This window comes from Dasypus novemcinctus, chromosome 22, assembly GCF_030445035.2.
Source record: "Dasypus novemcinctus isolate mDasNov1 chromosome 22, mDasNov1.1.hap2, whole genome shotgun sequence".
Taxonomy (NCBI): domain Eukaryota; kingdom Metazoa; phylum Chordata; class Mammalia; order Cingulata; family Dasypodidae; genus Dasypus; species Dasypus novemcinctus.
Window position 1 is genome coordinate 48,231,331 of NC_080694.1, and position 13,378 is coordinate 48,244,708.

Here is a 13,378-nt window from a genome sequence, read left to right on the forward strand (position 1 = left end):
TTTATTTATCCACCCCCCCCCCCCGCCGAGTTGTCTGTTTTCTGTGTCCATTCACTGTGTATTCTTCTGTGTCTACTTGTATTCTTGTCAGTGGCACTGGGAATCTGTGTCTCTTTTTGTTGCATCATCTTGCTGTATCAGCTTCTCTATGTGTGTGGCCCCACTCATAGGCAGGCTGCAATTTTTTTGTGTGGGGCAGCTCTCCTTATGGGGCGCACTCCTTGAGTATGGAGCTCCCCTATGCGGGAGACACCCCTGTATGGCATGGCACTCCTTGCATGCATCAGCACTGCATGTGGGCCAACTTCACCACATGGGTCAGGAGGCCTGGGTTTGAATCTTGGACCTCCCATGTGGTAGGTGTATGCTCTATCCTTTGAGCTAAATCTGCTTCCCTGTAATAGTTTTTTAAATTTAATTTTTTATTATTTTATTTTATTTATTTCCCTCCCCTTCCCCCCCCCCAGTTGTCTACTCTCTGTGTCAATTCACTGTGTGTTCTTCTGTGACTGCTTCTATCCTTATCAGTGGCACCGGGAATCTGTGTTTCTTTTTGTTGCATCATCTTGTTGTGTCACCTCTCCATGTGTGCGGTGCCATTCTTGGGCAGGCTGCACTTTCATGCTGGGTGGCTCTCCTTACGGGGCGCACTCCTTGCGTGTGGGGCTCCCCTATGCGGGGGACACCCCTGCGTGACACGGCACTCCTTGCACGCATTAGCACTGCGCATGGACCAGCTCCACACGGGGCAAGGAGGTCCAGGGTTTGAACCGTGGATCTCCCGTGTGGTAGGCAGATGCCCTATCCATTGGGCCAAGTCCGCTTCCCTGCTGTAATATGTTTTGAAGTCAGATAGTATGATTCCTCTGATTTCATTTTTCTTTTTCAATATGTCTGGCTATTTAGGACCTCTTTCCTTTCCAAATAAATTTCATATTTAGTTTTTCTAGTTCATTAAAAAATGCTGTGTTGCTTTTTATTGGAATTGCATTGAATCTGTAGATCACTTTTGTTAGGATAAACATCTTAATAATATTTAATCTTCCTATTATGAACAGGGAATATTCTTCCATTTATTTAGGCCTTCTTTGATATCCTTGAAGAGTGTTGTGTAGTTTCTGTGTATAAGTCTTTTACATCTTTAGTTAAATTTATTCCTAGGTATTTGATTTTTTTATTTACTACTGTAAATGGTACTTGTTTCTTGATTTCCTCCTCACATTACTTATCATTAGTGTACAGAAATGCTACTGATTTTTGTGCATTGATCTTATAATCTGTGATTTTACTGAACTCATTTATAAGTTCTACAAGTTTTGTTATAGATTTCTCAGGGCTTTCTATGTATAGGATCATGTGATCTGCAAATAGTGATATTTTGACCTCTTCCTTTCCTATTTGGATCCCTTTTATATCTGGTTCTTGCCTCAGTGCTTGAGCAAAGTCCTTCTAAGACAATGTTAAATAGAAGGGGTGATAGTGGGCGTCCTTGCCTTGTTCCTGATCTTACAGGGAAAGATTTTAGGATTTCACCGTTGTAAATGATATTAGCTTTGGGTTTTTCATATATATCCTTTATCATGTTCAGAAAGTTTCCTTCTATTCCTATCTTTTGAAGTGTTTTTATCAAGAAAGGGTGTTGTATTTTAGTGAATGCTTTTTCTGCATCTGTATATATGATCATATGTTTTTTTCCTTCAATCTGTTTATGTGGTATATTACATTAATTGATTTTCTTATGTTGAACCATCTTTGCATACCAGGAATGAAACTCACTTGGTCACGGTGTATAATTTGTTTAATGTGTTGTTGAATGTAATCAGCAAGTATTTTGTTGAGGATTTTCACATCTAGGTTCATTAAAGAGATTGGTCTGTAATTTTCCTTTCTTGTGGTTTCTTTGTTTGGTAATGTTGGCATCATAAATTGAATTAGACAACGTTCCTTCTATTTTGATTATTTGGAAAAGTTTAAGCAAGATTGGTGTTAGTTCTTTCTGGAATATTTGGTAGAATTCACTTGTCAAACCATCTGGCCCAGGGCTTCTCTTAGTTGGGAGGTTTTTAATGACTGACTCTATCTCTTTACTTGTGATTGGTTTGTTGAGATCATCAATTGCTTCTTTCATTAATGTAGGCTGCTTATGTGTTTCTAGGAATTTGTCCATTTCCTCTAAATTGTCTTTCTTATTGGAATATAGTTTTTCAAAGTATCCTCTTATGATAGTTTTTATTTCAGTGGGGTCAGTGGTGATATCCCATTTCTCATCTTATTTTGTGTATCTGCATCTTCTCTTTTTTTCTTTGTTAGTCTAGCTAAGAGTTTGTCAATTTTATTGATCTTCTCAAAGAAACAGCTCTTTGTTTTGTTTATTTATTCAAGTGCTTTCTTATTTTCTATTTCATTTAGTTCTGGTCTGATCTTTGTTATTTCTTTCTTTCTTCTTTCTTTGGGGTTAGTTTGTTGTTTTTTTTTTTTACTAATTCCTGCAGTTGTGCAGTTAGGTCTTTCATTTTAGCTCTTTCTTCTTTTTTGAGGTATGAATTTATGGCTATGAATTTCCCTCGCAGTGTAGCTTTTGCTGCATTCCATAAGTTTTGATATATTGTGTTATCACTTTCATTAGTTTCAAGGTAGTTATTGATTTCTGTTGAGCTTTCTTCCTTGACCCACTGTTTTTCTAAGAGTGTGTTGTTTAACTTCCATATCTTGGTGCCAAATCTGTGTCTCTGGCCCTTGAAGATTTCCAGCTTGATTCCACTGTGGTCAGAGAAATTATTTTGTATGATTTCAATCTTTCTGAATTCATTGAGACTTTCTTTGGGGCCTAGCATGTGGTCTATCTTGGAGAATGATCCATGTATACTTGAGAAGAATGTATATACTGCTGTATTTGGGTGTAATGTTCAGTATATGTCTATGATGTCCAGATCCTCTAACATACTGTTCAAAGTCTTTGTTTCTTTATTGATCCTCTTTTGAGATGTTCTGTCCAATGGTGTGGTGCTTTAAAATCCCCCCACTATAATTGTAGAGGCATCTATTCCTTCCCTTATTTTCTCCAGTGTTTGCCTCACATATTTGGTGGCACCCTTGTTAGAGGCATACATATTTATGATTGTTCTTTCTTCTTGAAAGATTATCCCTTTCACTAATATGTAGTGTCCATCTTTGTCTCTCACAATTTAGTGTCTATTTTGTCTGATATTAATATAGCTCTCCTGCCCTTTTTTGGTTATTGTTTTCCTATAAGATTGTTTTCCAGCCATTCACTTTCAATCTCCTTGAATCACTGGGTCTAAGATGTGTTTCTTGTAGACAGCATATAGATGGGTCATATTTCCTTATCCTATCTTCCAGTCTGTGTCTCTTAACAGGTGAGCTTAATCCATTGACATTCAGTGTTATTACTTTCAAGGAATTGTTATATTAGCCATATTGTCTTTGGATTTGTGTTTGTCATATGTTGTTTGATTTTTTTTTCTCTTTTTGCCATTTTAGTTGTTTTTACACTCTCCTCCAACTCTGTCTCTCCTGTTTTTTTCTTTCCTCCTGCAGAACTCCCTTTAGTATTTTTTGAAGGTCAGGTTTCTTGTTGGCATACTCTCTTAGTTTCTGTTTATCTGTGAATATTTTGAACTCTCCATCACTTTTGAATGAAAGCTTTGCTGGATACAGTATTCTTGGTTGGAAATTCTTTTCTTTTAGTGCCTTGACTATGCCATACCACTGCCTTCTTGCCTCCATGGTTTCAGATAAGAAATCACCACTTAATCTTATGGAGCCTCCTTTGTAAGTGATGGTTCTCTTTTCTCTTGCTGCTTCTAGTATTTTCAATTTGCCTTGTGCATTGGATAATTTGACAAGTATATGTCTTGGGGTTGGCCTCTTGGGATTTATGTTGTTTGGGATGCATTGTGCTTTCTGGACATGTACATGCATCTCCCTCAGTAGGTTTGGGAAGTTTTCAGCCATTATTTCCTCCAACATCCCTTCTGTCCCCTTTTCCTTCTCTTCTCCTTCTGGGATGCCTATAATGCATATATTTGCATGTCTTGCATTGTCATTCAGGTCCCTAAGTCCCTGCTGGATTTTTTCTATCTTTTTATCGATCATTTCTACTCCCTGTTTGATTTCAGATGTATTGTCTTCCAAATCACTAATTCTTTCTTCTGCCTCTTCAAATCTGTTGTTATTTGCTAAGAGTGTATTTTTGATTCCTTGGATTGTGCTGTTCATCCCCATCATATCCATTATCTTTCTGTGCATGATTACAATTTCTTCTGTATGCTCCCCAACTGTTTTCTTAATAACCTTAATCTCTTTCTTCATTTCATTAAATTGGTCTATGATATATGTTTTGAGAGCTTTAATTAGTTGTTCAGTGATCCACTCCTCTTCCTGGTTTTGGTCCATGATATATGTTTTGAGAGCTTTAATTAGTTGTCAGTGTTCTACTCCTCTTCCTGGTTTTAGTTTGTTCATTGCATTGGGTCAAGTTTTCCTGATTATTGGTATGGTTTGTAGTTTTTTGTTGCTGTCTGGTCCTCATTGTATCTTGATGGGTTTATTGAGTTGATTAGTTTTTTTGTGTCGGGGTTCAATTAGTTGTTGTTTTTCTGTGTGTGTTAAGTCTTCCCTTTATCACTTTGTTCTTCTTATTCTATTTCCTTGTTGGCTAAGTTCCCTTGAAGGAAAATATTAGGGCCAGAGAAAGCAAAAGGTAAGAAAAGAAAAAGATAATAGTAGTATTGATAGTGAATGTTAGCAGAAGAACCATGTGACATCTAGGGGAATGGATATTGAACTCATGTAAGCTGCATGGGTAAAAAAGTGGAGTACCTATAATGAGATAGTAAACTGAATATGGGGAGGAAAATAGTATGAATTAAAAGGCCAGTGTGGTCTGGAGAGAGGTAAAGAGAAATGAAAGGACAATAATAAAAAGAGTGAATAAAAGATAGAAAACACAGTAGAGGTATTAGATATAAAAAGTCAGAAATATTGGGGCTAAACAAAAAGAGGTGGAATGTAAGAGAAACAATAAATGATGGAGGATAGAAAGGTGTAAAGGAAGGGGGATAGAGTTGGTAGCCAAAATCAGTACACACAGGAAGGAGGAAATTGAGGATGAGGAAGCACAGCAAATAAGAAATGTTGCCTGCAGTACCTAATATAAAAAAGAGAGAAAAGAAGAAAAAAGAGGGAAAAAGAAACAGAAAGGGAAAATGGAGAAAAAAAAAAAGCAAGCAAGAAAAAGAGAAAGGAAAAAAAGAAAAAAAGGGCCATGGGGGAAGGGGGTTAAGAGGAAGGAAAAACAAGAAAACAAACCAACATGAAAGATCAGACAAGTCCTCAAGGAAGAAATCTCTTTCCAACTGAATAAAGTGCTTAGGAGCTTGGCCTTCCCCCTCTCTCCCTTCCTCACTTCCCTCTCTCCCAGGGCAGCAGGAAGGCTGTGTGAAGGCTCCTGTAGGAGATTCAAATGGGTCCCTGGTGAACCAACTCACCTCAGAAAATAATCTCTCTTAATTTCTTGAGAGAGAGCACCCACCCCTTATCAGGAACCCTAAATATGCTTTTGTAAGCCTGCAAAGCACAACCTACTGTCCCTCTTCCTTAGGTGTGCTACAGAGGGGTTAGTTAACTTTCTGACTCCACCTTCTTTCTGACAAAGTTTCCTATCCCAGGGCATTTAGGTAAATCAGGCTTTCTCAACAGATTCACCTCTCCTCTCTTCTTAGGCTCTCCTCAAGTCAGGTGGTATGTTCCTCCAAACTCAGTAAAAAGGGAGGACCAGAAAATTGAACCTGCACTCCTTGGGCCCCTCTGCACCTCCCACCTAAACCCTCCCACTCCTGGAGTTAGCCTGGTGGGCTAGGGCAATGCCGGATTTCTGGGAGTACTGGGTTTGGGAAACAGAGGCGTGGGAGAATGTGGACTTGGGATATGTGGGATTGTGAGATATGGGTTGTGGGGGTTTAGGGAACATGGGCTTAGGGCTCCTGTGTTTAGGGGAACACAGGGCTTGGGAACTCTGCCCTGCAGCCAGTGGTTCTCAGGGAAAGCTGCAGTCCTTTGCCCTAGGGGGACGGGATTTACCATCCCACAGTTTCCAAGTTCGGGGTTAGAAACCTGCAGTTTTACCTTGAGGAAGCACTAATTTTGTGGCAGTCTCTCCAGATCGACACCCAGACACCTCCTGCTTTGTAGTTTCCCGAAACAGCTCCAGCAGGATTGTGTCACCACTCAGCCCATCCTGGGGACCCTGTGGGTCTTTCGTGAAGAGCTGTGCAGATGCTTTTTAGTCAGCTGGCAGGACCTTGATGGGCCCTGCATCCAGCTCGCACGCCTCCTCCTGGGACTGCAGGGGGACTGCAGGGTGGGGGTCCATGTCCCAGCTGCCTAGCTCACCATAAACCGTAAAGCCCCCTTGCTCGCCCTGAAGACAGGTGCCTGCCAGTGGCTCCCACGCTCGCACTCCCTCCTGCTCTCGCGCTCCCTCTGATTTTGATCTTTTCAAACCTTGACCAATATTGTGTGTATATAGACTCTTGGTCCCATATAGAGAGAAGCACTTAACCACCATTTATAGCACACACAAATGCTGAAGCAACTTTGTGCTCTAAGATGACGAACTTCCAAGCAAATTTTGGAACACTGTCCCTTTGGAAGTTGGGGACTTTCTATATATAATATTTGCTTATTTTCCTCTTTTTCCAATCATAACATGTTTCTTTCTACACTGGTCAGTCATCCACTGCCCATTTACATCAAACAATGTGAAAATATTTTTAAAAATGAAAATATGCTGGTTTTTGTTTGTTTTTAGAAAATTAGATTCTCCCATCTTCTATTCACCTACACTGCACTTCACTTACTCTTCTTCTTGGTAAAGATGATCTTTGTCCTTGGTACTATAATTCCAAATTTCCCGTTAGTTAAATGTTGCTTGTCTTGTGTATTTTGAACAGTCACTTTAATTACTGTTAATGGCCGTGATTGCCTCTGCCTCTCCTCTTTGACATGATTTGTATTCCTTGGACTCTGGGATTTCTAGATCTCACTCCAGCGGTTTTTGAGACTTCTGGTCTTTGGGTATCTCCCCTTCCTAATCCCCAGGTAGGAGAATGTTTTCTTTCACACTTAAGATTTTTGAGAGCACTTTTGTTTGTCTCAGATTTCAGATTTCTCTTAAATAGTAGTTGTTTCCAGTTTGAGAACTTTATTTTCTCTTCCTGCTGCAATTTCAATGGTAAAATAAAACCTTTCTTTGTGCATGCCTTTTTATATTTAATGACTTTAGTGGCAAAGGGAGGACACCACTTTGCTCTTGAGATCTTACAGTGTTCCTTTTTATCAGGTCTCTGTTTCCTAAGGCTGTTACTCTTATCTTTCTTAAAGGTTACTCTACCCTTCAGATAACAACTTTAAGCAAAATAAAAGATATATTTTTCTACTTTTCCAACCATTTTCTTTATTCATCTGTAGCCTGAAAACATTAATATGCTCTACTGGTCAACAACAACAAGAGTACAACAAACACGCTCAACCAAGATGGTCTGGCTGTAATAGTTGATAGCCAGAATGAAAAGCTTTCTTTTTTTAAGATTTATTTTTTATTTCATTCTCTCCCCTTCACCCCCTCCCCTAGTTGTCTGCTGTCTGTGTCCATTCGCTATGTATTCTTCTGTGTCCGCTTGTATTCTTGTCAGTGGCACCGGGAATCTGTATCTCCTTTTGCCACATCATCTTGCTGCATTAGCTCTCCATGTATGTGGCGCCACTCCTGGGCAGGCTGCACTTCTTTGCACGGAGCGGTTCTCCTTGCACTTGGGGCTCCCCTACACAGGGGACATCTCTGCATGGCATGGCACTCCTTGTGCGCATCAACACTGCACTTGGGCCAGCTCACCACATAGGTCAGGAGGCCCTGGGTTTGAACCCTGGGCCTCCCATTTGGTAGGCAGATGCCCTATCAGTTGAGCCAAATCTGCCTCCCAAGTCTTTCTTTTCTAAAGGAAGTAGACATTCTTTGATGAGGCAAGAGTGTGTTTCAAGGGGCCAGCATCAGCTCTATAAACCTCACTGCCTATTTGCTCCCTTCTTGTTTTAGGGCTTAGGATCAAATGAGAAAGCAGTGTGGGAAAGAGAGATAACTTTATGGAATACGGTATAGAGTTGTTTTGGTGTATTTTATGCATTTATGTATTATATGCATTTTATGTATGATGCATGTTTGCCACAGCATGGCTCTCTGTTTATACATTTTCTTCTCATTTTCTCTACATATTAGGAGTCTGGTACTCAACTTTATCTTGAAGGACTATGTACTCTAGTAGAAAGAACACAATATCCCGAGTTAGTGGACTGGGCACTAATCCTGACTTCATTAACTGTAATGGGCCATTGTACTAGTCAGCCAAAGGGGTGCTGATGCAAAATACCAGAAATTGGTTGGTTTTCATAAAGGGTATTTATATGGGGTAGGAGCTTATAGATACCAGACCATGAAGCATAAGTTCCTTCCCTCACCAAAGTTTATTTTTACATATTGGAGCAAGATGGCTGCCAACATCTGCAAGGGTTCAGGCTTCCTGGGTTCCTCTGTTTTAGGGTCTTCCTTCTCTCCAGGTTCAGGGTTCCTCTCTTCCCAGGGTTTGCTTCTGCCTGGGCTCAGGGTTCCTTTCTTCCTGGGGCTGGCTTCTGTTTCCTCTGTGAGCTTACTTCCCAGGTCTCCAGCTTAAGTCTTCAGCATCAAACTTCAACATCAAAAAACCCTCAACTCTGTCCTTTGCCATGCCTTTTATCTGTGCGTCCCCACCCTTTGACCCCACGCCCTAATGACGTGGCCCAATCAAAGCCCTAATCATAATTTAATCATGTCCAGGTACAGACCAGATTACAAACATAATCCAATATCTATTTTTGGAATTCATAACCATATCAAACTGCTACAGCCATATAAATGCTACTTGTTATTGTTACTATAAATAACAACAAGAGTTTATTGAGTGACTATTATGAGCTAAGCTTTTTATGTGCAGTAGCTCGTTTACTCCTCAGGGAAACCCTTTAAAGGAGTTATTATAATTATTGTTATTGTTCTTAAAATTATCCTCTTAATACAGGAGAGGAAACTAAGGTTTAGAGAGCTTAAATGGCTTGCCCCAAATCATACCTCTAATAAGCGGTATTCAACCCCAGATATGTATGATTTCAAAGCTCCTACTTATCACTGAGGCATTTCACAGACTTTTTGTAACAGTATTAAGAACAAGAGTAATACATATGGGTAAATGCTATGTGACCATTGACTTTCTCCCTTTCAAAATTGGCAGAACCAATCATTTAACTGTAGAGCTAAATTGAATCTGAGCAAAGAATTAGTTCAGGCTTCTAATTTACAGCTGAGCAAATTAAGGTCCCAAGAAAGGAAGTACCTTTCCCATACTGATAATAAGTCCCAGAACTGACACCTGAATTTCAAGACCACTTTGTTGCATGTGAGCTCCATTTCCTGTTCTCTTCTCAGTGACTGTGGACTGATCATTACCTCTGTGTATTCCTCATCTAGAGATCACAGGTCTCACAACTTGGATGGAGGCCACAGACCTGCATGGTGTTAAAGAAAGAAATCATGCCTCTCCTGGTCAAGGCCTTCTTTTGACTCCAGTTCTCCAGGTAGAGTGACTTGCACCCCACTTTTGCAAGTTACAGCTTCCCAAAGGGAATGAACATACTGCATCTGGTCTCCCTTTATTGCCTTATCAGGTATCTTGTGTTGTTGCCAGTTTCCCCAACAGTCTTCATGATGAGACTAGCACTAACACTGAGATACTATATATATCCCAATTATTTAAAGAAGACTTGATTCCTTGTATCAGATGGAATACTGTGTGCTGCAAGGAACAGGAAAGGATCTCAAAACACAGACTCATCTGCCTGAGGGGGAATAAAAGGATCTATGATTTTATAAATCAAGAGTTTTGAAAGGAGGGGCATTCTGATGATGATCAGTGAAGTGGCTCCATGATATCATCAAGGATCCAGGTTTTCTCCACCTTTCTGACCTGCCAATCTCAACATATCATCTAGCTTCTTTCATTGTTTCAAAATGGCTATAGTAATTCCAGACATCCCATCCTCATATCCTCCAATGACCAGAGGCAGAAACAGGGACTCTCTTGTCCTTGTGTATGAGCAAAAAAACCATCTCCAGGAATCACACTCTGATCACTGGCCATACTATAATGTATACTTTGCACAGCACAATTTTATAGGTTTTGGCAAAACGTATAATAGCCTGTATTCATCATTGCAATGTCATGCAGGGCAATTCCAATGTCCCAAAAATGCCCAGGTTACAAAAATGCCTCCCTTTCCATCCCCTCGAACGTTGGTGGCCACTATCTTATATCAGTGATACAAATTCTTCCATAGCTAGAATAATAATGAGTCTACTTTAGTCCATAATTGCATTCCTGCCTTATGTTAGCTCATTCCTCTATCTTAAGGACTTTGGGATGGTGATTCCCTCTCTGTTTCTGATTGAGAGGGGGCATAGGTTCCATGGGGCAGGTGGATGGAACTGTCTTGACGCAGTTGTAAATACTCTCTGATTTTTGGAAATGGGTGTTGTCTATTGTCATCCTTTTGTTAGTTGTCCTGGGCATGTCCAATGAACTGGAGAGTAGATGTTGCAACCCTGCTGAGATTCAGGGCTCTACTGCCAAATGAACAGACTGATGATTTAACTCTCTGGGATGTATATTTAATGAGTATAGTGCTAATTATAGGTTCAAATAAAAGGATCAGAAAAGCCATGTGTAGGGAAATTATAAATGAGTCTAACTTGATTGAATCTGGGGGCATATATTTCAAAGTAAGGCCCACTGACAGCCTGCCAAATTTCTGAGACTGTCTGCCTTGTCTATAGTACCTAGATGTTTCTAGAGCCCTCAGGAGCCCCACTGTTTGAGGAACTGTTTACTGTGGCAGTCAATGAGATTCTGAGACATGCATAAATAAAACCTCTGGGATGACCTCCTGACTCACTTTGATATCTTTTAGACACAAAAATTCATTTGCTTTAATATTTCCCCCTTTTGGTCAAGGTCTTTTTCTGAATGCATCACTAGTTGGCACTTCATAATAATTCCTCTGTGCCAGGGAGGCTTATCCCTGGGAGTCATGCCTCATATGGGGGAGAAGGAAGTGCATTTATAGGCTGAGTTTGGTTTAGAGAGAGGCCACATTTGAGCAACAAAGAGGCTTTCAGGAGGTAACTCTTGGGCAGCATATAATATGAGGCTAAGTTTCAATTTTGTAAGAGCAAGGTTCATAAGTACAACCATCAATATCAAGGGCCTGGCATAATGGTCTGATATCCTACACTAGGCACTGCCCATGTACTCTAGGGATTCTTGATACTATATTAGAGAAAGTAGCAGGACTTTCAAGGATGGGAATTCAATATTCTTTCAGTTATTGTGTAGGTCTCCACCCACCAAGATAATGCCCAATGAACACTTGAATATATTCATATGCCTTAGAGGCATGCCCTAGGTGCACTCCTCCCCACACATCTCCCCATCACTGACAGCCTACACCAGTGATCCTCCCTACCACAGTTGTGATACTTCTGTGATCCAAGACCTCCCCCAAAGCCAAAACATAATCAAATAAAAATAATAAATAACAAATAAAATGCAAAAATAAAAAATAAAATATAAATTTTTCACTGTGCCTTTCATCACCATAAAATCTGTTATCTTTTATGTACAGAGGCAAGTTTTTCTGTATGTTCCCCCGTGCCTTTTTTTTTTCTGCTTTATCTTTAAAGAAGCTTTAGGTTACAGAAAAGTCATATAGAAAATATAGAGGATTTCCATATACCCAACCCCCACCCCTCTCCTACTCTCTCCTATTAATAACATTTTTGATGGTTTTTCTAGATTTATCCAAGATTAGGCTTTGTTGTCATGACAGACTTCCCTTTTCTGCATCAGTTGGTATATTTCCATTTCTTAAGGAAAGTTTTCTTTGCCCTTTCACCCCTTTCATCCATTATCTTAGCTTACTTTATGCACACTGGCCACATTTTGTTAGTTTAATTTCCCACTCCTGACATTCCTTTGTCAATATTTTCTGTTGGCCTCTCATTGGTTCTCCATATCTATTTTGTCTCTTAAATTGCCTTCCATTGATTTTGCTCCTCACTGTCTTCTTTGTGCTTTTGTTTTCACAATGGACCATCAATCTTAACCATGTTGAAGGCTAAGGAAGACTTTCCATTTATTAATTATTTGGCTTAACTTCACCTGCTCTCCTGTCTAAAAATTACTTATCTCCACACAGCCTTAGCAAGAATATTCAGACACTCTCACAATTGATGGAAAAGCTGAAGAACAAGGTCAGAAAGAAGGACCCAAGGGAAACTGAATAGCTTCAAGGTTAGGTCATAGAAACAGTCATAGCAGCTACTGTCCCCACTAAACATTGTCACTCAAAATGGCTTTCAAACTGTCCCTGTGCCTTAGGTACTTGTCTGAGAATCAAAATCTGGGGCTGGGGCATCTGATGGGCTACACCTAGGTCAGGTGTCCACACCCTCACTCCATAGGTGGGAAGAAGCTTCTGGCCCCCTTGGCTTCCGTGGTGAGACATGGGGCCACCACAACTCATCATGCAAAGGAGGGTCCATCATATGGGAAGGAAGTTCAGATCCTGGGCAGTAAAATCAAACAAACGGTCACAGCAACACAGGTAACCTATGTCCTCTGTACATTCTTAGGACCCTGAGGTCCATAAAGCATACGGCCCTGACTTTATACAGGCACACCTCATTTTTTTGTGCTTCACTTCATTGCTCTTCACAGATATTGCATTGTTTACAAATTGAAGGTCTGTGGCGACCCTGCTTCAAGTAAGCCAATCAGTGCATTTTCCGAACAACATGTCATATTTTGGTAATACTTGCAATATTTCAAACTTTTTCATTATTACTATATTCATTATGGTGATTTGTGATCAGTGATCTCTGATGTTACTATTGTAATTGTTTTGGGACACCACAAACAGCACCCATAAAAGGTGGTAAACTTAATTGATAAATGTTATACGTGCTTTGACTGCTCCACCGACCATTCTCGGTCTCTTTCCATCTCCTTGGGTCTCCCTGTTTCCTGAGACACAACAATATTGAAATGAGGCAAATTAATAATTCTACAGTGGGCTCTAAGTGTTCAAGTGAAAGGAAGAGTTGCTTGTCTCTCTCTTTAAATCAAAAGCTAGAAATGATTAATTTTAGTAGAAAAGGCATGTAGAAAGCTGAGATAAGCTAAAAGCTAAGCCTCTTGCACCAAAAAGATTGCCA